The 25,621-nt window shown below is 46.1% G+C and overlaps 2 long non-coding RNA genes across 5 annotated transcripts in view; one reads left to right on the top strand and one right to left on the bottom strand.

Moving 5' to 3' along the window:
• The window catches only part of LOC148001862 (uncharacterized), a 68,492-nt gene extending 44,571 nt beyond the window's left edge, over positions 1-23,921 (top strand). For both annotated transcript variants that reach the window (XR_015636255.1, XR_015636256.1), the window contains exon 3: positions 22,432-23,921. This is a non-coding gene — a long non-coding RNA (uncharacterized LOC148001862). The remainder of the gene's footprint in view (positions 1-22,431) is intronic.
• On the bottom strand, positions 1,860-20,827 carry LOC148001863 (uncharacterized). 3 transcript variants are annotated; one of them, XR_015636257.1, is made up of 5 exons: positions 20,523-20,827; positions 11,969-12,165; positions 9,630-9,755; positions 3,425-3,722; positions 1,860-2,517 (listed from the first exon to the last, which is right to left on the bottom strand). It is a non-coding gene; the product is annotated as an uncharacterized LOC148001863 (long non-coding RNA). The 3 variants fall into 3 exon arrangements; XR_015636258.1 differs by lacking the exons at positions 1,860-2,517; positions 3,425-3,722; positions 9,630-9,755; positions 11,969-12,165 and adding exons at positions 14,209-15,721; positions 16,642-16,881; XR_015636259.1 differs by lacking the exons at positions 1,860-2,517; positions 3,425-3,722; positions 9,630-9,755; positions 11,969-12,165 and adding exons at positions 14,560-15,721; positions 16,642-17,528.
• Positions 23,922-25,621: the final 1,700 nt, after the last annotated feature.

Genomic DNA, 25,621 nt, shown 5'->3' with positions numbered 1-25,621 from the left:
CGTTGAAGGAATCAGAGAAAGAACTGGAAGAGCTTGAAGGGGCTCGAGACCCCTTATGAACAACAATGCCAAGCAACTAGAGCTTCCAGGGACTAAGCCACTACCTAAAGACTATACATGGACTGACCCTGGACTCTGACCTCATAGGTAGCAATGAATATCCTAGTAAGATCACCAGTGGAAGGGGAAGTCCTTGGTCCTGCTAAGACTGAACCCCCAGTGAATGTGATTGTTGGGGGGAGGGCGGCAATGGGGGGAGGGTGGGGAGGGGAACACCCATAAAGAAGGGGAGGGGGAGGGATTAGGGGGATGTTTGCCTGGAAACCGGGAAAGGGAATAACATTCGAAATGTAAATAAGAAATACTCAAGTTAATAAAAAAAAAAAAGTGGTGTCATAGTGTGGGGCTTTTCCGAGACACTATTTCTATGTAACACATGTTATCCTAGAACTATGTAGACCTGGCTTCTTGCCTCTGTTTCCTCAGTGTTACCGTTCCAAGTGTGCACCGCTGTACCTGGCTTTGTTGTTTTGCTTTGTTTTTCCTGGCGGCCTGAGTGCTGAGCTCCTCTCATGTGCTTGGGGCCCATCTGTGCTTCTTCTTGAGGGGACTGTCTGCTCAAGTCCATTGTCCACCGTGTGACGATTTTGGATTATTTTTGTTTAAACACAGAAATATTACAAGTGTTCTTGTTTTAATCCCAGGTGCGAGGATCTGGGCCCGCCTCGAATGACGGAAGCAGCTGACTGTGATTTGCCTTGTGCTCTAGCAGAGGCGTGGTTTTGGCAGCTGCAGGTTGTTTCTTTGGTTATGCAACTTAGAATTCTGGGAACTTTTCCAAGGGTCTATAAACGGTAGGGCCCCCAAGAGGAGTTGTTGGTCACTTAGGGGGGTTGTTTATAATTTGTTAGTAGCTCTGCTTAAAGAAACAAGAAATTAGACTCAGGGATCTTTACCTCTCTCCCCCCTCTATCCTTCTTTCTCTCCTACGTAGTGAGAGGGGGTGGAGATGAAGAGATAAAGGGTGGGGAAAAGAAGAACCCACCAAGTGGCAAAGCCCTTTTAATCAGGTTGGCTTTTTTATTATTGAGATGCAAGATTTTTTAATATGTCTTGGATATTCATCTCATACGTGATTTGCAGACATTTTCTCCTCCAAGTTGTCTTTGTTTTATTTAATGGAAGCTGTGCATCCATAAAATCACTTCCAGATTTATCATCCTGGAGGCTATCCTCCATTCCTCTCCGGTAGTTTTATGGTTTTAGTTCTTACATTTGGATCTTGTTTTTATTCTGCAACAGTTTTCACGTTTATACAATGATCCCCCAAATCATTTTATACATAGATATCCATTTTCCCGACACTACTTATTTGCTAAGCCATTTATTTCCCTATACAGCTGCCTCAGCACTCTTCTTAAAAGTCGGTTGGTCGGCTCTGCCCCACTGTCTTGCTATTGGTTTGTCTACGGTGCTGGGGGTTGAATCCAGGATCCGTGTGTGCAGGAAACTGCTCTACTGCTGGGTTATTGCACTGGCTACTTTTCTATTCTGACAAGGTAACATGACCAACGCCAATTATAAAATAAAGCATTTGATTGGGCTCACGGTTTCACAGGATTATGGAAGAATTATATTGTAAACGGATGTCATATCATACCATATTTGTTAAACTTTAAAAAGTTATACTCATGACTTTTCAAGAACTTTTGTTGTTAAGAATTTTTCTCTTTTTTTAAAAAAATTCTAAGTCTTTTATTATTATTATTATTATTATTATTATTATTATTATTATTATTATCCTTTGTTCTTATAGAGTTTCTGGTTATTTACTTTAACTCTATCTTTTATTTATTTACTTTTGTGTGTTTTGTTCATCCATTTCAGAATATTCTCTTAAATGTCTGTTGGTCCTTGGTGTTTTCAAATTAAGGTATTAAAAGGTTGCCTGACAGCCTGCGTGAGGCAGGACTTGTCTCTTGTGTGCTTCTCCGTAGGATAATGACGTGATGAGCTGGATTTTTTTTTTTTTAATTCAAGCATCAGTATGAGAAATTTTCCAGTTGCTTCCGTCATTTCGACAACATCTCCTGGACTCTATAAACTCCATTTTATAAATATTCCATTCTTGAGGCCTATCATCATGCTTCTGTAATGACTAATTAATGTTTATTGGTTTGATGCTCCTGCCATACCAAAATAAGAAGTAGAAACTTCAAACAATTGCTTTTCTCTATTGAAACAAGAAGTTTGGAAATCCCCCTCCCGTCCGAACCAACTAGTCCTTTTGAAGATACGGATCTGGCCTCAAAATACACTTATTTGCTTTAAAGACCAACCCACATACCTTATATACCCCTGAGCCCCATCTTCAGAAATGTGGGCGACAGTGGACAGGCACAACAGGCCCAGGGATGGACTGACAGTTAGCGGTCAGTCTCACACAGAGGCATGGCAACCTGTTCTCCATGAAGGAGATCCTCGGATTCTCAGGAGGTGGTGGAGAAGACAAGAAGCCTGGGAGAAAAGGGCAGGAATGACCTGGTTAGAGATTTAGGCTGAGTGTGTGAGACAGGACCATGAATATCAGGCACACTCTAAGAGAAGACCCTGGATACGCCAAAGTTTCACTGTGCACACCACTCCTTTCTCCTTCTCGAAAGTCCTTTACCTCTAGGTAGAGATAAGTACGAACTCTGTATCAGCTACTCAGAAGAGAGCCTGAGTGTCTACGTGACAGAGGCCAAGTCACCCCCCTTCCCTGTTCTCACATGCAATGGGCCACTCTGCTAAGGACCACACTGCCCAGCTTCGCTTGAAGATGACAGAGCATTGTGGCTGGGTTCTGACCGACACTGAATGTCAACAGAAGTCACTGCACATACACATATGTAATCTTGTCCCTAGGAGGATGTGGGCCTCTGCCCCTCTGGTCTACATTATATCTGCAAACAGCCTTGTGCTGTTTGAGTTTATTCAAAGTGGCAGCAAGGCAGCTGGCCATCCTTATCTCAGACTTGAGCAGGTTTATGTCAAGTGTCCTCCAAAGCCCCCTATCCTGGGTCAGGCTGGCCTGGATCTGTGATGAGGGGGGAGAAAAGCAGCAACCAGATAAGGGCCTTAAAAACATTGTGTCCTCGAGAACAGATCAGAAGTGAAGCCTCTGCAATGGACGTTAACTTTGCTTATCCAGTGGTATGAAAATGGCTGCCGCAGAAACAAAAGCCTTCTCCACAGGGAGACTCACAACCAGAGACTTCAGTGTGGCTGCTGTTTCCCTGTCGTTTTTGCTGGGTACCATAAGCCCCTAATTGGATGGCTTTACCGCAATTCGCTCTCTGGGGCTACTGCTCTACAAGAACATTGCAGGGTAGTATTCCACAGTACAGCAAAAGCCTCCCAAGCAGGTGCACAAGGGACTTACATGGTAGGGAAGACTCGGTCAAGAAAACGGATCTTGAGCCATCTTGCCAGACCCTTTGAGAAATTTTGATACGTTCCTATAGAAAAGTCCCTACAGAGCTTCACAGCATGAAAATTTTCCAGGACTGCCTCTTGCATTTTTTTTTCTTTTAACATAAGTTTGCTTGGTGACTGTAGATACTGTATTCATGTCTGTCCTTGTCCAGCCCTGTGGTCAGTTAGAACATGACAGTCCAAGAGTCCAGAGTCCGAGGCTCGAGAGTGCGATGTTATCTCCTTCATCTGTGCTGTGACTTGACCTGGGAAGAGAATAGACAGGGGGTCATGGATGGGCAGGCTGGGTTAGGGACTGGGAGCATCGACCTGGGTGCCTTATTACAGGGAGCTCAGAGCTTGCCTGCAACCGTCAGGTCAGAGAGCATAGCATGAGCACACGGGGAGTCAGGATTTTATGGTTACAAGAGCTTGGTAGCCTCAGGCTTGGCTTCTATGACAGAGGCTCGAGTCTCAGGCCAACCGACCCTGTGTTTTCTGTCTTTGATGGGGGCTGCTGTTGTGTTGCTGTGTTTCAGGGCCGAGGATCAAACCCAGGGCCTTGTGCATGATATTGAAGCACTAACTATTGAGCTCCAGCCCAGCTGCTCATCTCCCACTCCGAATGGCCTTCGCTCTTAGCCCATCTTCTCGTAAACATGATACAAAGCAGTCAGTTAGCTGTCACATTCCAGAAGGCCCTTCCTGAGGTCACATAGCTTTGAGAGCGCTCATTCTAATTTGAGCCCATCTGCAGGAAAGCTGTGCCCTCCACTTACTTCTCCTGCCTGTCCTAACCTTTCTCTCGCCAACTCCCTGCAAACGTTATGCCTTCCAGCTGGACTAAGCTAATAGCTGCTCCTGAACACACCCAGGGTCCGGCCTGGTCTCTTTTTCTGGGCTTCTCTGCAATCAGAATGCCCTTCCTGCCATCTATCTCTGTTTGCTGAAAACCTATCAGCCCTTGAGGGCTTAACTCATGATCTCTTCTTGTCTGAACCCCGTTCTCAATTCATACCCCAGTGAGGTCTCTTTCCTTATTGGGTCCATGGCCCTTACCAACCCCCACCCTGTGCCGTTTCTATGTCTATGGACTTGCATCAGGCAGGAACATAAAGTTACACCACCTTGGCCCCATTATCAGGGTCTGACCCTAGCAGGCCCTCTTCGCTGGGAATCATGGGTCTATGTAAAGTGAGACCATTCTTCTTAGTCTGAGGAAAAGTTGGACACAGAAAAAGGAAGGAAGGAAAAAAGGAAAAAAGGAAGGAAGGAAAGAAGGAAGGAAGGAAAAGCTATTGGACATAACTTGGCAACAGGGGCTGGAAAGGCGGCTAGAGGTTAAGAGTGCTTACTTATCTTGCAGAAGGCTCAGGTTTGGTTCCCCGCAGCCAAGTCAGACGGCTCACAACCACCTGTAACTCTGATTCCAGGGGATCAAATGCCCTCTGGTTTCCACAACAGGGGAAATCTGTGATGCACAGGAAGGTGAAAAGGCACACACGTGTTTAAATAATAAATAAATCTAAAAAGGAAGAACGTTGACAATGGACCAACTTACTAACCACTTAGAATAAAACATCCTCGAACCAAATTTATAGGGAATCAGTTGCATTGGCCGAAAGGCTGGAGACGGAAACTCAAGCTAAATCTATAGCCATACTGTATTGTCGCTATGGACTGCCCACGGTCATGTGATCAAGGATTCCCTTGACCTTGAGAAGGCATGAGGTAGCCATTACTTTTATGGATAAGAGAAGCAAAGTAGCAACTAAAGTAACTATTAGGCTTTCCCCTCTGTGCCAGGCGTCAGACCAGAGCCTCTTTGCCTGCCAGCCAGCAATACTCGGGCTATGGCCCCAGCTGTACTAAGTCTTGACAAAGTAATGAGTGGGCGGTAGACTTTGAAGCAGAGGCTGAGTCGGATTTTGATGGAAAAGATATCAAAATCCCAGAAGAATCAAATGACCCAAACAAAAGGATAGTACATTGTAGAATGATGTCATTATGCAGCAAGGCGAGGATAAGGCAAAGCCTATCATTGGGTGAGAAGGAAGGGTAGGCGGGGAAAAGTCTAGGAAGGAGGGAGGAGGAGGAGGAGCCAGGGGGATCAAGATGGAGACGATGGAGGAAGATGAGTTGGGTCCAGGTGGTCTAGGTCAATTTTTTCTTGTCTTAGGTGGGCGGTTTCTATCTTTATTAGTTGGCAGTGAATTTATTCTGCGGATGTATTGTGGACTGAGTATTTAACATATAAATCTGATTATTGGGTTACAGTTCGTTGAGGCTTGATATTACTGGGTAGCTGGGACCAGAGTTCCCGGCTGGCCAGGGCTGGCCAGGGCGACTACCAATGGGAGTGGAGAGACCTCTGGGGCCAGAATATAACCAGGCTATTATGGCATGGTGCCTCACTGAAGCCAGCTGCCGTGAGATAAATTAATGTTAGTTCTATATGTCACTACAGTGCCAGAGCTAACGCCAGGGAGCGACCGCCCAGAGGCCCAGCGTGCAGCAGTGGTGTGCGGCCACTAGGCACTAGGACCTGAGTTTGATCCCCAGCACCGACAGGAACCCCAGGAGTGATGGCTGGAAACTGTAATCCCAGCCATGGGAGCAGAGATAGGAGGACTTTTGGGATTTGCTGGCCAACCCATCTATCTAATCTCATCTCAAAAACTAAGGCAGAAAGCCACTAAGGCAAACACCCAACGTCAGTCTTGAGCCTCAACCCCGTGTGAACACATGTACAAGGGCACAAACACTTACAAACACACAAAAACGAACAAGCAAACGAAAGCCTCTTCATGAACATTTCTGGTGATCTCCGCTATGAAAACATCCGACAGTGCGTCTGTCGCACCGGAAACCCCCGAAGTAAGTCCAAGTGGCGTGATCATTCTTTCTCACGGCCCACTTACCAGGAGTACCAAATGTTCCTGGAAACCACAATCATTCGAGATCAGTAGTTCAAAATTGTCCGTGGTGGTCAGAGAAGACATTTACTTTGGAGAGAGACAAAGGGAGGAAGGTCTGGGTGAGACACATGGGAGATCCTCACAAGGTCAAGGGTCAGCAAAGGTATTTCCTCATCTGCACCAGTCACTTTTCCTGCAACCAATTGCCTAGAAATAGCGACTCAGAGGGTGAGAGGTACATTTAGGTCTCTGGTTCAGAGCTCATGGCAGTGGGGACAGGTGGCAGTTGGAGGCTCCTCACATTTTGCTGGATCTGCTCAGCCACGGACCCTTAGGCATGTGTTACTTTCAAGGCCTGGGCCCCAAGGCTTACTACCACCAATCAGCCAGACCTCTAATCATAATTGTGTCCCAAAGTGCCACCAGCTAAGGACCAAAATGTTCAAGCATGTGAGCCTCCGAGGGAAGCTCACACCCTATGATTGAGAAGCTGGCATGGCCATGACAGGTATGGCTCAGCAGGCAGGGACCTCATGGGGCAACAGGCTTAGTATTGATGCTAGGCCTTCCTGGCATTTGAAATGGATCGATGTTGGAGAACCCTGCTATTAAGGTCACAATCCCCAATGTCTACATGGCTCTCTGAGTGTGGCACAAAATGGAGGACTCCTTTTCTCAACAGGGCTTCCCTTTCTCTGCCTGACCATGTCTGGAGAGTGTCCCTGAGCACAGGTGTCTGGCCTTGTGCATAACGCAGCACACAAGTCCCACTCTGGTTTCCCACGTGCATGATAACCAGGCACTAGACTATGACCAATCAACCCTTCCTGCCCGCATGATAATTAGGTACTATGTTGTGACCAACAAGCCCTTTCTACCCACACTAGAAGACATTATATACCCTATGCCTAGAACAATAAAGCTGCATTTTCTCATTGCAGCTGTCTCCAGAAGTCCCTCTGTCACACTCACAGCCGTCGAAACCCGGCTCAACACTTCCATTTCCTTTGTCCACACAGGTGGTGGGCAATGACCCCCAAGGAGAAGGGAGACCCACAAAGTGACTCGTTCTAATAGGCATGCTCGGTGTTGGCACAAAGGATGCTATTTATGCTCCATCTTCCCATTGACCCGTGGACCTGTGGAACTTCCTAGTGAGCATCAATGTCAAAGACATCACCAACATTGTACAAGGTTTTTACAAAGCATCTGCACATCCTTTAGGCTTGGCCATCTTCCTGGGTTTATTCGTGGTAGAAAACTGTCCTGTGAGTAGAGTATATCAGTAGTATTTTTCTGTCATCATCTAGGGTTTGTGGGTGGGGCCTGTGTTTATTCTCTTACCAGTATACAGAGCTACTCCAGAGGAATCAACGTCACCCCTTATTTTCCTGCACAGATTTTTGGCTCTTTTCTGTTTCTCCCCATACCATTCTGCCCTTCACCCTCCTTACAAAACAACCATTGTTCCTGCCTCCTCCAGGAACTAAGAATGTCAAAGAGTATTTCCTCCAGGAGACACCAAAGGTTGGGTGCCCACTTCTCTCCCCCAGCTACTGTGGGAATATAGCACGGCAAGCCTCTCCGATTCTGCAGAGAGAATTTAACTTCTTGACCAACTCTAGGCCACCAGGCACATGAGGCGAGGACTCTAACGCTGCGTGTAGCCCAGACGTTGAGATGTAAACCTAAAAACTTAGATTCTTTCCTTTCAGCTGTGGTAAATGTGTCACTATGCCACAAAGCAACGTGGCGGTGAATATTACAAAATCCGTGTCCTTCTTGTCCCGTAAGCTCCTAATATTGAAATCAGCCAAAGGATTTATTCTGATAGTTTATTTCTCAAACACAATTTATAGATGGGGAAACCCTGCTGCCTCTGATTTCTTATTCTTGCGTGTTCATATATGCCAAAAATAGATACTGTACACCCTAAATTACAAAGACTGTCCAGATAGTTTGTGGTATTTTATGAAGAGGTCAGAGACGCTGTGTTGTGCCAAAGCCCCCAACATGAGTACACATAAACACGAAGGACCAGAGAAGGCCGGGATTGGATTCATCATCCAGCAGGTTCAGCTGAGGAAGGTCGTCATTAGAAAAGGAGGAAACACGGGTTGGGGATTTAGCCCAGCGGTAGAGCGCTTGCCTAGCAAGCGCAAGGCCCTGGGTTCGGTCCCCAGCTCCGAAAAAAAGAAGAAGAAGAAGAAAAAAAAAAAAAGAAAAAGAAAAGGAGGAAACAAGTCTTAGAGTGAACCAAGGGACGGATATCACCAGTTATAGCGTATGCTACCCCTGAAAGCTGACCAAGCGCCAGGCCGGTAGCCAGTCCATTGGTTCTGTGCACAAAAGGCTTGATTGTCCTGCTGTGTTACTAAGTGGGGTGCACTGAGGTTTTCAGGTAAACGGGAACTTCAAAACCATAGGTGACTGTGTTATTTAAAAATACTCTATCGGTCTAACTTCTTAAGGTAAGAGTCCCACTCTTAGTGGAGGATCTGGGACAATTTTAACAAAGACCGGACACTACCAAACCGGTGGAAACTTGAAGCCAGACCCAGCAGCGGGAGGATAGAAGTGTGGATGGCTTCTTTCATGAGCCAAGTTTCTAGGTAAACATGAAGCAGACATTTATGTTATTGGAGTTTTTTTCTTTTATCTTTCTGCCCTGCCCCCAACCCCCAACCCCTGTGGGGATAGCAGGGACTCACCACTTGGTAGACCAAGAAGTTCTCAGAGAAACTTTTAAAAACCATAATCTATAGCTGGTATGGTGGCCCGCGCTCATAGTCACAGCTCTCGGAATGGTGTGGTAGAGAAGAATCATGAGCTTGAAGCCAGCCTGGGCTACAGAACAAGACGATCTCTCTCTCTCTCTCTCTCTCTCTCTCTCTCTCTCTCTCTCTCTCTCACACACACACACACACACACACACACACACACCCCAACTCCTTATCATTTCCGTTGGCAGCTCTGGAATTTGAATGGCCGTTCAACGATTGGCAGATGGTATGAAGAGGCCAGGCCTTTTGACCCTACTTAATCACCAGCCTTTGGACACGGGCAGGCTGTGAGAAGGGTTAGGACCATGCGTGAGGCTGCCCTCTTTGTTTAAGGGCATTTCTTGAGTGCACAGTCTAAGAAGGACATGGCAGCATCTCCTGTGACCTCCTGGACATTGTAAAGCAAGAGTCTGGGTACAGAAACAGGACGGACAACACATTGATGAACACACCATGGCTACCACTGGCTCACCTTGGGATCATCTCAGAGGGGAGCGCGAGGTGGAATTTGACGTCATCTCTTCATGAGCACACTTTACTCAACACAGCAACATGCAGGATGGCAAGAACAGGGCTTCAGTATTATCGAGGAGTCAGTCTGGAACAAGGCAGGGTTAGATGTTGAGAAAGGGGGCCTCTCCTGCTCGAGGCTGAGCCTGAGGAGCGAAGCAGGCAGACCCCATGGAGGAAAATGCCCAAAAGCCTGAGATTAAGAGCTCTAATATGCAGCTACCTAAAAGGTTAATACAAGACCAATTAACTCCTTTTCAGGGCCCTAGAAACCCATCACCTCTAGCAGTATCATTTCAGCAACATGTATCCATTTCATTTGTTAGATGTTTCCAAATTGATTAGAAACTTCCTTTATTTGCTGTCACAGAAATACCTAACCCTCCCCCAAAACAAACAAACAAAAAGATAAAACAAAACAAAATAAAGAAAAGGTAACTGGGCTTATGGTTTGGTTTGAGAGGGAACAGTCTGTTGGTCGTTGTGAGAAAGACGGGCAGAAGTTCTAAGGCCATGGCAGAGAGTGTGGGATTAGTGCAAGAACTGAGTGAAAACTGGGTTCACGGTCCACAGCCTACTCCCAGCAGCTAGACCCCACTTCCTGAATGTTCCACAACCTCTCTCCAGATAGTGCCCCAAGCTGGGAACCAAGTGCTCAAACACCTGACCCTGTAAAGGCCATTTTACATGCAAACCATCTCAAAGGCCCTAGAGCTAGATTCCAAGAATTCAAAAACTGAAGCACAGTTTCTGCCTTTGAAGTACCCAGAGCTGTGGGGGAGAGGGGACAACACAGCAGGACCTCGGAATGAATGATGGTTGCCAGGTTCACCAGGGACCCTGAGAACAGGGTAAGGGGGATAGGGTGGGAAGAGGTTCTTGCCTGTCTGTATTTGTCAACTGATTTCTGCAAACAGTCAGCTCGAGCTTTTTTTTTTTTTTTTCTTTTGAGTTTGACAGAGGAACCTGGAATTTAAACTCAAGATCTGGTTAGAGATGTCTGGCTTTCATTTGAAGAGAAACAGATTTATACTCGGCTCTAAAGGGCCGTAACTGCAGTCAATGATTAAGCAATGTCCCGGGAATATTACCCAAAGGCCGCCATCAGCGTGCAGTTCAGAATGTTTTAGGACTCTGAAGACTGCTGAGACAGATCATGTCTCTCCAAGTTTCTCTCCGGGTCCTCACTCGTTCTCTTTGATGTCTGCGTGCGGTGCAGCTCAGGCATGAAGAGACTTCTTGATGCCAAGCATTGGGGTTCTGGTTGAAAGGTGTGCTTCTCGGCTCCTCAGTGTTCTTGTTTTAGAGTCCATGGCACCATGCTTGGCTAGTCCCTTCTTTTGACCTCAAGCCCATTAGGTGGACACAGCTCAGTCTCTGGGTGTCTGAGGACCAGTTTCCTTGACCTGGTACCCAGTACAAGCCTCAGAGCTCCCTGCTTATCTTACAGAGAACACCCTTGGTAACCCAAGATCATGCTGGGTGGGCCAGCAAATGCAGGGCAGAGTTTTTTTTTCTCTCGTGTTTTTAAAAGAACTTTTTCTGTGTTTGACTCAGTTCAGGGATTTTTCTCCTTTTAACCGGAAATCCACCCAGGAAGGTCTCCAGGACATGTCACGGTCATGAGGACTGATGTTTCGGTTTGGCTCTGATATCGGCGTCTTAGAGTGTCCTGTGGTCTTTCCGTCTTAGAGTTCTTGAAGAAAACATCTTTCCTCATGGCATACACCTGATGATACACACCTTTCTCTTTTGACTGGCGGCCATCAGAGGCCTCTGAGGCTGCTTTCACGGACTCTGTTTCTTTTAATTCAAGTGATGTTTTTATCCGTATCACTTCCACACCTGCCTCCCATGAAAATCCATCACCTCCCAAACGAATGAATTCATAAACATGGATCTAGGCCAGTTCCTTTCTGCATATAATAGGATGGCTGGCCTCTACCCACTTCTGTGCAGTTGGCTTCTAGACCCCCTCCCTCACCCGCTCCCTCAGCTCTGTAGGTGCAGCTGCAGACTGAGGTGAAGGTAGGAAGGACAGCTTCTCTGAAACCTCCGTCATTAGCAACAGCACTGGAAAGCCAGAATGGTGACCCAGAAAACCTGTGAAAATGCGTATTTTTACCTCCACTGCATGTTGGGAGAGCACAAGCACTTTACACTTACATTAGTCAACAGACACTGGAGAGTTAATTAGTGCACACACACACACACACACACTGCAGACAGGCAGGGAGGATGTAAACACATCTGTTTCTTTTTTTTTTTTAAATGCCTGAGCTGTACTACAAAGGGTCTTACCAAAGTATGGAAATGTCTCCCGCTAGAGAAGTCGCTCAGGGGGTTCTGCGCTTGATGCACAAGCAGGAGGAACTGTATTTGGAGCCCCGGTACCCAGATAAAAGCCGGGCACGGTGGCAGACAGTTTGGTCTTGGGCACTTGATGGCCAGCCAGTGTAGCTGAGGCATGAACCTCTGAACTCGGCGAGAGATCCTGTCTGAATGAATGAATGAATGAATGAATGAATAAAAAGATGGAGAGTGGTAGATACCCGCCACTGACCTCTGACCTCTACACATGCACTTATGTAGGCGTACACACACACACACACACACACACACACACCATCCTCAAAAATTAAAAAATAAAAGTATATGAATGTGTCCCGCTTCGGTAGTCTCTTGCTTTCTTTCCTTTGACCGGCTGTGAGGCTGCTAACCACTGTCCACTCTTTAATGAGGACTGAGAGCTGCCTTTGTCTTGGAGCACAGAGACCCACACCTAGAGAGCAGTATGGCACTGTGCTCCTTCAGGGAAGTGACAGTAGGCGGGTTACCCCCAGGGCCAATGAGCTCCACTGGAACTGGCCAGACTCAGCGTGACTTTTCCTCTGTGGTGCTGGCAGGAAGCCTGCTTTTATAAAACATTGTTTTATCCTTTGAAAATTTCAGTCATGTTTTCCTCTTGTTCCTCCATCCCACCCTCCCCAAATGCCCCTTGCAGCTTTATGTATGCTCTTTTGTGAACAGCCCAAGTCCAAGTATCTGCACATTTACTTTAAAATTAACTTTAAAAAGGAAAGAAGATGTGTTGTAAAATTATCTCTGTTATTCCCTTAGACTCCTCCCTAGCCCACAGCACTCAATAAATGCTAACTGTTACTATTTATTGCTGCTTATGAAGACCAAGTAGCTAACACCTCGTTTCCTCATCTGAGTGCTGACTTGATTAAGAGATCCAATGCCTAGAAATGGGGGAGAGCATGTCACCTCTGTCGCTAATAATGTGGTGCTAGTGAGTGTGCATCCTATACATGACTTCCTTGTACAGAACCAAGACGGCCTTACCTAGTCACAGGTGACAATGGGCTGAGGCCAGTCTGTCCCTGAGTAGATACTCCATGGACAGAAAATCTATCCCCTCCCTGGTCTGCAATAGTCGCCCATAATTAATTCAGCAGTCAACCCTAATCCAGTGCCACCACAGCAGAGGTGACCAAAGGCTGTGAGCGTTCTGCTCCTGTCTGGTGAGTAGAGACATTTCAGACACACCAATCAGAATGAATACATGCACTCCCAACCCCAAGAGTCCACACATGCGTCTCTGTCGGAAGGCTGCTCTCTAGAAGCCACCGCCTGCCTCACCTGCCAGCATAGGTGACAAGGTGTTTAGAAATTTCTAGACACAGCTCCTCCCCGAGGCTGAGGTGTCTCCTAACCTGTGAGCATAGGGAAGCATATTCATACTACAGATCCTGCACCTGCTCAGGATGCGACCTCTAAAGTTCCCCTCAAAACCCAAAGAAGGTGACCTCCTGTGGGAGTCCCTGCCTTGCTCCACTCTATTCTCCTAAAACATTCACACCCAAATTCTCCTCAAGGAAGCTCAATCTAATGTCAAAACACATTCTGCTTCTGTCTAGGGCTAGTTACATTTTTTTCTCTTGTTTTCAATTGTTTTCCTATGCACTGGTTGTTTGTTGTCGCCAAGGTTTCCATGGCAACGGGAGCTGAGCTCTGACACAATGCAATTCTCAAGACTTGTTCTTCATAATATACTTTCACATGTGAAAAGACGAGGCTCTGCACACCCACACGCTCACACACGTCCATGAACGCGCGCATGCCCAATGCACACACACACACACCCATACAGTATTGATTTTTAGAAAACTAACATGCACTGAAACTCTGGTGAGAAAAGACACATTTATCGCGCAGACGACGTGTTGCACAGTCGCAGAGCTGTAAGGTAATTTTCTGAATACAAAACCACATTATATACACTTACAAAGACCTCGGAGAAAATCGGGGCTCATAGGGATATTGCGTGAAATTATTACATAGGATCGAAAAGGCGCGGCTTTAGAAACATTTTAACGTTAAATTTGCTTTTGAGAATTGTTAACTGGTGAATAATTAAAATGCTGCTGCAATAGATTCAAGGCCAATTAGTTCAGATTCAGATTTTTTTTTTTTTTCGGAGCTGGGGATCGCAGATTTTTTTTTTTAATTGTAAGAAATCTATGACTGCCAACAAGGACAATTAATACACTTTTATTTGCATGCTAAAACAATTCACTGTGAGTCCCAAGATGTATTTCTAGAATATACAATTTAGCTTTCATGTTCACAGTGGAAGCGGGATTATGACAATAAGCGGGATCCAGCAATGGAATAAAGGGAAACAATGCATTGTAACAGTAGCCTACACTGTGCTTTGTCCCTTGTCACCTAAAGTGTACATATCTTTTACCCTGTAACTGGACCTTGATGTATTTGTAACTATTACACAGTTAATAGTTCTATTCCCCTGGATGAGTTGATTTATGAATTTCAACCAATTCACTTTTTGTGGTTGTTGTTGTTGTTGTTTTGTTTTTTGTTTTTGTTTTTGTTTTTGTCAGCTTAACTGGTTATTTGTTGAAAGCAATTCACCTGACCCACCATCCTGGCCACTATCTGGCCTTTCTGAGGACACCATTGGTTAGTGTCTTAGTTTGGGTTTTATTGCTGTAAGAGACACCTTGATGACCAAGGCAACTCTTATAAAGGCAAACATTTAATTGGGACTGGCTTACAGTTTCAGAGATTCAGTCCTTTGCCATCACAGTGGGAAACATGGTGGCATGCAAGCAGACATGGTACTGGAGGATCTTACATGGGATCTACATATAAAGGATCTACACATGGATCCACAGGCAGCCAGGAGGAGACTGGATTCCACACTGGGCAGAGCTTGAGCACAGGAAACCTCAAAGCCCACCCCCACAATGACACACTTCCTCCAACAAGGCACACCTCCTAATAGTGCCACTTCCTGTGGTCAGCCCAAGCATTCAAGCCCATAAGTCTATGGGGGAGAGGGGGTCAAACCTATTCAAACCACCACAGTTAGTCTAAGCCTCACTCCACTATACCATCCCTGAGTGTCCACATATAGAAGACATAGCTGTGCTAGCAGACATCCTGCCCTTCATGTTCTAGAAAGCCCTTGGGAAGGCTGACCCTGTTCTAGGAACCCTTTCTGTTCTTGACTTGACTCACATCTTTCGTTACACCTTCTCATGGTGTCCTTTTGCTCCAGATTCCCTTGTGTGCTACTTTTCTGGGTGACTCTCCCAGACTTAGTCCTGCTAACATCTCAGTTCCATGCAGTGGTGGCAGTGGTTGTAGTCACCTGGACAGGAGTACTCCTAAAGGTTCACTCGGAAAACATTTGACCTGCAACATGGGGAGGTGGTGGCACCTTTAAGAGTTGGAGGCTCATGGGATATCCTTGTAGTTGATAATGTAGGCACTTAGAGAATCGTGGGGGCCTGTTCTTTCTTCTTCCCTCTCCTTTTCTTCTGAGTCAGCAACAGGGCCAATGGATCTTGGATTGGAGCTATCAGAGCCTTAATCCAAAATGACTCCTTTTTCTTTTTAAGTTGTCCATCTGGGTACTTGTTACAGTAATGTGAAAATGACTACAAGGAGGAGAATCCCATCGTGGTTACAGTATCACACCACTCAGAAAGAACATTGTTCCTTCCTACAGTGAAGATGTTACTTCTGAAAGATACATTTGGTTAGATAGACGTTAGATAGATATACTCTTCCAATAAGTAGCATGATCAATTAGTAACTATAATAATTTTAATCATTATATTTAGAGTACTTGTATTTCAAAAGTATAGCCAAACATTATTCAATCTCATACTTAAGTATAATATCTAATTCTGATTGTTAAATTAATCCAAAGCCTCAAGAAATATTTAAATTCCTTTGTCCCAGCATCCAAGAAAACTATGAGCAAATATGCAGCAGAAGAAAATCGAAAACAGTCCATTAAACTTTCCACATACCTTGAAGCGAGGCTCTTTTTTAGAGGATTACCAATGCTAACTGGTGATACAAAGTTGGTAACCTAGACTGCAAACTCTCTGGAGCCGAAATATATTTCAATAAGTCCCTCAAGAAATACATTCATTTTGCTGAAATTTATTTCAACGTTTAACGAGTCCAACGTTTAAATATTTAATTATTTATTGAGCAAAGGCATGGATGGGTATATGTCTGCACCGTGTGTGTTTCAGAGCATGAACGTGTGAAGGTCAGAGGTCAACAGAGGTTGTCTTCCTCACCACCTCTCTCTGAACCCGGAGCACACCATCATGGCTGCACTAGCTTGGTGGTGTAAGGAGGGTAGGGTGCTCTTCAGGGAGATTACAGAAGCACTACAGGTGGCTTTCCATGTGGGTGTTAAGGATTTGAACTCAAGTCCTAATGCTGGTGAGGCAGGCAAGCAGTTGATGATTGAGCCATCTCCCAGCTCGCCTTCATTCTCTCTACATAGAACGGCGTACACGCTGGATTTTTGCTATCTACTTGATTTACTGCTGGACATTTAGTCTGACAGTCTTCCTGTAAGATACTGAGCATCATAATAACGTCTAGAAAGTCTGCTTCATTAAATGACTCAAGACACTAACCCTTCTTTTTCCCAGTGGAGGCCACAGGACAGCCACCTCCTCTTCCTGGTGCCTTGGACTCCTCTTTTAAGTCTGCAGGGGAAAAGCTTGTCGATCAACTTGCCGTCCACACAGGCTTCCAGCTGACAGAGTCCTCCTCAGAGTTCCGTGAAAGTTTAGTCCCAGAACTGAACGTTAAGGTGAGGAAGCTCAAGGGCGGCTTGCCTCTTTGGGACAGGTGAAAAGTATTTGGAACCCAAGCTGTGATATGAAAAGGACAGACATTCCTTCAACATAATGTTTCCTTTTAGCCTGGAGGGTACACACATCACTGCCCCGGTACCTGTGAAAAGAAACCAGTGGCCTCACGGGGCACACCTTGTCCCGTGTATGCTAACGCCGAGACCTCAGAGGGTCCGGCTTTTGGGTTCCATTTTGACAAACCACTCAGAAGGCTGCCAGAGATAATAATCTCCCCCGAGGAAACACACACTTCGAACGGCTGGCTGCCTTCTTCTCACAACTGAAAGGTTGGAGCGTGAGTCTGGCGTAATGTCTTTTCCTAACTCTACCTCTGAAAGTTAGCCCAGATACTAATGGAAACAACTCTCCAGCAGTTAGTTTCATGCTGGCATGGCATCAGAACTTTTTTCCTTTTTCCTTTTTTATTTTTTAAAGAACTGTGCTGTTCAGGCTTGTCTGGAACTCACTGTTGACCCGTCCTGGTCTAAACTGTGGTCCTTCCTCTCACAGTATCCTGAGTGCTGAGGTCTCCGGTGTGTGACGCCACACCCAGCTCTGACTGGTTTTTCTTGAAGAGTCTGGGATGGAGTTCCATCCAGCGTGTGCAAGGTTCTGGCTCCAATCCCAATTTGCAAAGCCAAATGAAACAAAATCAGCTGTTTCTGCTGTTAACAAGACCAACAAAAGCCCTTGTCAGTCAGTCATGGATCTTCCAACATGGTAGGGAGTCATTGCTACACGGCCCCAACCATCTCTGTGAAAAAACAAGACCTCTCTAAGGCTCCTGGCCTTTATAGCAAACTGCTAATCCATTGCAGCAAAAGTGGCAAGGACCCATGGACCCTCAATCCTAACTAAATATCCCTCATGGTAGACTGTTTTTCTGGGACCTGCCTTCATCAACTTCCTGCCTTCATAGCACTAACTCAGAGAACTCTCACAATGACCCCAGGAGGCGGGTTCTATTTTTACCATCCTGTTAAGAGTAGAAAAACACACACGTCAAATAACTGAAAATGATGCAGCTGGCAAGTGGCAGAGGCAGGATTTGAACCCCTCTTGGTGCCATTTGCTGTCAACATTGATCTCAACAGCCATAGTGAAGTCTCATCCAAACCATCACCCATCACTCTGTGAATCAGTGTGCTAAGGTGATGTCCAAGAGATGAGCCAATGCCTCCTTTCACCCATGTGCTTACGCACAGCTTCATTATCCAAGTGCTGAGTTACAGATCTTTCCTGTGCTGAGTCGTACGGAAATATGAGGCAGGCTTACCTTCTGGTCATCCATTCTTAGAACTATCCTTTCTAAGGGAAGTCATAGATTTAAGGTGGGGAAGTCTGGAGACGTCTAGGGTAAGAGGGTGTCTTGTAATGATTTTCTCTAAACTGAAACATTCTATTTCTGAGGGAAGATCCTTAAGACTCAAGTTCTGAAGGGAAGCTCATTAAGACACCAGAAGTAAACAACTCACAAGTCTCAGGAAGTCCCTGAAAGCTTCCAGATGCATAGAACTCTCCTCCTCCTCCACCCCACATCAAGGACACATAGGCAGTAAGGACTGCTAAGAAGAAACCCTGACACCTATTGAGCTGCCTACAAGTTGTTCAGGGTTCTGGCTTCCATAAGTCATGACCCATGCCAAGGTGGACTTTTAGTGATGCCTCTGAATTATTTCTGCTTCTGTAACCCCTCATCTGTATTCCTGTGAGTAAACCCAGTAAATGTCTTAGTTCACCAAGTTAGACTTTGATGGTTTTGTTACCAAATGGGGCTGCTGTCAAATTCCCTATATGGGTTGTGAGTAGATATTTGTTCATGGCTTCCCAAGAAGAGTGTCACACAGGAGCAGGTGAATTAGAAACATCCTTCTTGGGACACTGAGTGAAAAACCAGAGTAACAAAAAATAGACTATGGTGGTGGTGGGGTTGGGGGTTAGAGAAAGCACTGGGAATTACAAAAGGTGACAAGATAGCTGAGGATCTTAGAAAAATAGGTTATGACCATAGCTCTAGCACCAGAGAACTGAAGTTGTTAGAAGAAAACACCTAAAAATATGGTCTTGGGATGAAACTTTCTGAAAAGAATTCTAACACAAACCATAGAAAGAATCACAGGAATTGACCGATGTTGTTGCATTAAATTAAGAAGCTTCTGTAGACCCAGGTTGTGGAATCAGCCTAGATGTCAACCAACAAACGCCTGGGTACGGAAGATGTGGTCTATGTACACAATGGTGTTTCCATTCTGTTGTAAAGAAGAACAAGTAGTGTCATTGGTGGGAAAATGGATGGAGTTGCTGAGAGTCATGATAAGTGAAATAAGCCAGATAGAAGAAAACAGGAATTGCGTGGTTTACTGAGTATGTGTTCTCTATAGCTAAAACGCACGCGTGCACGCGCACACACACACACAGAAAGAGAGACAGACAGACAGACAGACAGACAGAGAGACACACAGAGACACACAGAGAGAGACACAGAGAGACACACAGAGAGAGAGACACACACACATGCAGAGAGAGAGAGAGAGAGAGAGAGAGAGAGAGAGAGAGAGAGAGAGAGAGAGGACATGAATCTTGAAGTAGGACTATTGAAGGGAAGGCTTGACCAAGAGAGAGACAGAGACAGAGACACGGGGGGGGGGTGTTAAGAGGGAATGGATATAGGTAAAGAAGCCAATATTTGATATACATATAGAAACATGTCATAATGAAACACATCTATTTGTACAATAAACACGTGATAGTTTAAATTAATTACAAAGTTTAAGGGAAAACTAAGAAGGAAAGCTTGACTTCGCTGGATCTGCTGGCAGCTATTGCTTCTTGAAATGTAGAAAGGCACAGGCAGGTCTTGAGTCCTTCCCTACACATCTCACACCTCTCCAGAGGAACTGTTCGATGGTCCACTCAAGGCTCACTTAGTCACGGTAGTAATGACCCTGGAATGACTAAGCAATTCACCCAGAGAGTTAGCCTCCTTGTCTGTGCAGTGTGTTTAGCTTCCTTTGCCTGGTGTGTGTGTGTGTGTGTGTGTGTGTGTGTGTGTGTGTGTGTGTGTGTGTGATCAATGGACAGATCCCTCTAGTGTTTCCCTCTAGTGTTTCAAGATGCCCAGCACAGTGCTGATACCACAGGAGTCCAGCAGCTATCAGAATCCACTGTTGGAATGCATGTCCACTTCTCTGCTAATGTGACTTTCGGGTGGCTGAATTCCCTGGCTTTCATCACTGTAATGGAGTCAACAGCATTTGGAGTTTCGCAGTCTCTGTGAAGCCCTTTCCATAGTGTGGGGTTTAAACCGCAGCAAAAACTCTTACGCTGTTGAGATGGCTCAGTGAGCAGGGGTTCTTGTCACCAAGCCTGAGGACCCCAGTTCAATTCCTGAGACTTGTGCGGGCATGAGAGAGCTGACTCCTGAAGGCTGTCCTTTGACCTCCACACACATGCTGTGGCATACACACACAGACACACAGACACACAGACACACAGACACACACAGACACACAGACACACACACACACACACACACGCATAATTATAAATAAAAACCAAAATAACTTTCCCCTATCCCTTCCAGCAGGGTCTAAACATAATATCAAGACATTTTAATAGAAGTATCATAAACTCTTGACACAAAGGTACTAAAAACTTACCATTGGACTGGGCGTGATGGAGGACGCCTTTAATCCCAGCACTCGGAGGCAGAGGCTGCGGATCTCTGACTTTGAGATCTACACAGCAAGTTCTAGGATAGCCAGGGCTACATAGAGAAACCCTGTCTCGAAAAACAAAACAAGAATTATTGATTGATTAAATGGATTTATAAAAGTACATACTCAGATTTAAAGACCACTTCAACTATTTTAATCTGTCAGCCTTCGGAGTCACAAGATTCCTGGGTTAGGATCCCTGCCCAGATTATGGTGTGTGTAACCTGAGGCAAATCCTCAGCTTCTTTGGCGAGTAATTTCCTTGTTGGACAGTCAGAGATGACGTAGAGTTACATGGTGCGTATGAGGTCAGTGCTTCCTGATGCCAAAGTGCTGGTGACAGCCAGTCCGTGGGAGGACTCTGGGTCTAGCTCTGCCCACCCATGGGCATTCATGCATTTCTCACATCTTCACCGGTGAGACAGCCAGGGAAAGAAATCACGGTTTGCCAATGTGGGGAGAAAAACATTGGCTCAGGGCCCTTTGAGTGATGGCTGTCTGGCGATGGTTCTAGCTTGCTTTCTGCTCTCTGTAGGATGCTGAAGCATGACTTTGGGAGTCGGGAGCCTCCGTTAGTGCCTTTGCTGAGCCTTCAGGAGCAAGAGGGGAATCTGGTGATCAGCTCAGGGCTTGAGATTCTATGCTGGGGGCCAGGGAGTGGGGACACAGGGATCCAGGGAGATGAGCCATGCGTGAGCAGGTGATGACATGCTGGATGACTTTGGGCTGTTATTTATAGCCCAGCGTGTTGGTCACAGCAGTTTCCATTGTTGCTTTCCTCTGGAATTCTCCATGGATGGGAAACAGCAACTCTGAAGTCTCCTTTCTTAAAGAAAACTGGGCCTGACCTTTCACTGACTGTGGTGGAGGCTGGGCTGCAACAGTTCTGGATAAACATCCCCATGTCCTGGCATGAGCCTGTGTTGCCTTCCCCACCCCCACCCCCCACACCCCCTCCCTTCTCTGCTGTAGGAGATTCTGGATTTAGAGGAGGCTGGAAAAGGAGGATTGACCCACGTTTCCACAGCAGCCTTATGGGTTCCAGAGCTCAGGCCCAGACAAAGGACAGTGAACATCCATGCTACATACTAAATTCTTGCTGGGGTGGGGCTACTGGGGGAGGGGAAGCAGAGGGACAGATAACAGAGCCCTAGCATGGATACTTCCAAGGAAAGCTGGTTCCCCTGTCAATGTCATCTCTGTCACTGGCAACAGGTCTGTTGGTAGAGAGGAGAACCAACAGAGGGGTCCTGGCAGAATGTTCCCCCAATCACTCAGTTTTTGCAAAATGCTCCCCTAGGCGCCAGAGTCTGGCAGGAAACTCTCTGATATCCCATCAGTGCCCTTAATGCTCCAGGCTGGATTCACCTTGCAGCTGTCTGCTCTGTGCCCTCCTGCTTTTAACTGTGACACATCGAAAGCAAGACGTCTGAAGTAAACACGTTCCTGACTGTAAATGACTGGGACACAGGTGACCCAGTTCTCTCAGTCTGTCATTACGCAATAGGAATGGACCACACGGGACATTTCAGGAACAGCGGTGAGCTGGTGGACGAATCCAAGACCAGACAACCTAGAATGGGAAGAGGTCAGCTGACCATACAGAGATGGGAAGGCCCCCATGTGGGGAAGGGGAGGAAGAGGAAATGAGAAAAGAGGGTAGGGTAGAGGAGGGAAGAGGTCAGGGTGGAAGGGGAGGTCCAGAGAGGAAGGGAGAGGGGAAAGGTGAAGAAGGAGATTAGAAGAGGAGAGAGAAGGAAAAAGGGAAAAGGGAGAAAATTCGACTCACAGGTGCTGCAGCGAGTCCTGGCCATGAGTGTCTAAGCATTTATTATATTTTTTTTCTCCCCAGCAGAGAGCAGGGTTCAAAGGCCAGTAGACGTGGACTCTACAAGCAAAGGCTCCTTCTTCCATCATCCTCTCTAACTGGCTCTAAAGATCATTCGAGGTCAGAACGTGCACCTGATATTCGTTGAATGAACAAGTAGAAGAAAACAAAGCAAGTCAAAGCAAGCAGGGGTCTGGACAAGCAGTTAAGGAGACAGGCAAGCACATCGGATAATGGTGAGCAGTCGGACTGGCCTTGGGGTCCAAGACACAGAGCCAGTTAAGCCCAAGCCTGACAAGAGGTGGGGCCATGTGCTATCCACGCTACCCCTACCCTGCAAGGAGCAAACCTTCAGTCAGAGAACTTGGTGGCCTTATGGAGGAGGGCTGACAGCAGCTGATACTTAAGGGTTCAAGGACTCCAGGCCAGCTTTGGAGTATCTCCTGGGAGATATTCATTTGACATCACGGAGAACACAGACACTTCTGCCACTCACAGAAGAGTGGATTTTGAAGACCTGAGAGCAGCAAGGAGGAGTTTGGAAGACCGTATAATTCACCCTCTTTGTCACCCAGACCTTAGGACAAAACAAGATGAATGGCTGACTGGGTAAAATCTAAAGTAGTCTCTCTCTTATTGTTTGGTTTCTTTTTTTTTTTTTATCTTAATCTGGTTTTGTGTTTTGTTTTGTGCCTTAAATAGATTGCAAGCTTCCCCCAGGGAGCTACTTTTATAATATGCTCTGTGGAATACTGCAGGGCGAGATTTTACAGGACGTTGTGAATAAGGCTGTTGGCCGACATGATGGAATGAGAGAGTAAATAAACGGAAAGAGATATTTTTAAAGGGCAGGCGAGCCGGTGTTGCAATTCTGCATCCTGACACGGTGGGAAAGCTTCTGGGGGTCCCTGGAACTCTGCTCATCTCATCTGTGCCTCATTGTCTGGTTCCGGCAGTGTTCCGAGTGAAGCTGTCTTTCAAGTAACATTGCCTTTGCTCCAGGACCTCGTAATGAGAACTTAGGGGAGTTGGGGGCTGTTGTCTCCCGAGACAAGATGTTCAAGCCTGGGCAGGAAGGGCCTTTCTGTCTTAGCTTAAATACACCAGAACAATCACACATTGAGTTCTGTAAAAGTGGAAACTCCATGTTTGGGAAAGAAAATAGGGCATGGCGGCCATCTTGGCTAACTGCCTTTGGCCTGGTGGCAGGAAACTTGGAGCACATGTCATCTGTACCTGAGAAACTCTTCGGAACATGTGCCCCATCCCCACATTAACCCATTCCTAGGATCCTGAGTATATTAAGATCCTGATATACATTCTAATAAATTAACGAGTTTCATTAGAAGAGCAGCAATAAACCAGGCCTAGCAGCACACACACCTCCAACCACAGCACTAGGGAGGCAGAGGCAGGAGGACCACTGACTGCAAGTTCAAAGACAGGGACGGTGGAGTGAGTTCAAGTTCACTGTATCTAACAAAACAAAACAATAAAACTCCTGTCACAACAAAGGTGCAATTTTCCAATTTGGGGAAGCGTAGAGGGTTTTGTTTGTTTGTTTTTTGTTTTTGTTTTTCTCTTTCCTCAAGGCCTTTCTCTGAGACTGGTCCAGTTCAGAGCTCTGTTGACATTCTGCTGGGAATCAATTCAAAATTGCCAGGCAGGGTGCAGCCAGCAGGTAGGAGAGGCTTCTGATGAGGGCTTTGTCAGGAGGTGTGTAAAAATGCACCGTCGATGGGCTGACTAATTTTTAACAGCCATGATGGTGATTGCTAGATCAGAGGAACGGAGTCTCTATAGTGTCAGCCGATATCAGGTGAGAGTGTCATCTGACGGGCATCACGTGAATAAAACTCTAGGTGCCAGCACCATTGAGCTCCTTGGCCATGCCCGCCTCAAGGCCCAGTTTTAGTTACGCCAGAGCCACTGTGTCCTGCTGTTCCCAGTGACACCTCTCCTTCCAGGCACCTCTCTATTGTTCTGCCCTCTCTCAGTGGCAGTGTTCAAGTGTCTCGGATTTCCAGTCATTCTCTCATTGCCATGGTTTCTGTTGATGTGTGGTGATGTCAGTGCTGAGGAGGACACAGCTTCCTTTGGCTGGTTCCAGCCTGCCACACCTGTCTTTTCACTCTGTGACACAAATGCCTACTGTCACCAGGGCTTTTTCACATGGACATGTGACTTCCAGGTGACCACAGAGATAGGACATGGGGCAGAAAGGTGTTCAGCTCATTATCATGAGAGACAGCCTCTGACACAGCCCGAGGTCAACTGAAAGGAGCCTGTAAATGTGTCATCTTTCAGGAGTTCTGCTATGTCCCCCACGGAAAGCTTTTACAAGAAAGCCAAGGGGAAAGATGCAGAACCCCACTTGTAGGCTGGGAGAGAGCTCTGTGAGTTAACTCTTCGTTTTTCTCCGAAAGCATGAAGATGTGAGCTTGGTCCCCAGAAGCCATGTGAAAAGATCTGAGCAGTGCCTGAGCTCCTCGGTCCAGTGCTGTGGAGGCTGGGACAAGTGGATTCCAGGGCTCTGTGGCCCACTGGCCTTGCCTACTTGGAGACCTCCAGGCCAGTGAGAGAACCTGTTTCAAAAAAATAAAAATAGAAAAGGTAGCTGATGCCTGAGGAATGATTGTCCTTTGAACTTCACACACACAAGCACACATACATGCACACATACACACATATACACATACATACACATACATACACATGCAAATGCACACACACAAACATATGCATACATGCACACACAAACACTCACAAAAACATATATGCACACTCACACAAACATACACATTCAAATGCACACACACAAACACACACATACACACATACAAAGAAGACACATATACATTCATACACACACACACACATACATATACACATATACAATATACCCACATACATTCATACACATACACACACAAACACACAAACACACACATGCACATACATACACACACATACACACATACATACACACAAACACAAATACACACATCACAGCTACTACCACCACCATCCCCACCCCCACTAACTAACTAAATAATTAAATACCATTTCTTGTAACTCAGGAGACATCTCTGCTGGGAAAAGCACTTGCTCTTACAGAGGTCACAACTCCTGTTCCCAACACCCACAGGGCAGCTCACAGTCATCTGTAACTCTAGTTCCAGGAGATCCAACGTCTACCTCTTTATTCCCTCTG

The sequence above is a fragment of the Rattus norvegicus genome, chromosome 13 (genome assembly GCF_021556685.1).
Source record: "Rattus norvegicus strain SHRSP/BbbUtx chromosome 13, alternate assembly SHRSP_T2T, whole genome shotgun sequence".
Lineage (NCBI taxonomy): Eukaryota > Metazoa > Chordata > Mammalia > Rodentia > Muridae > Rattus > Rattus norvegicus.
This window is presented reverse-complemented; position numbering and strand designations above follow the sequence as displayed.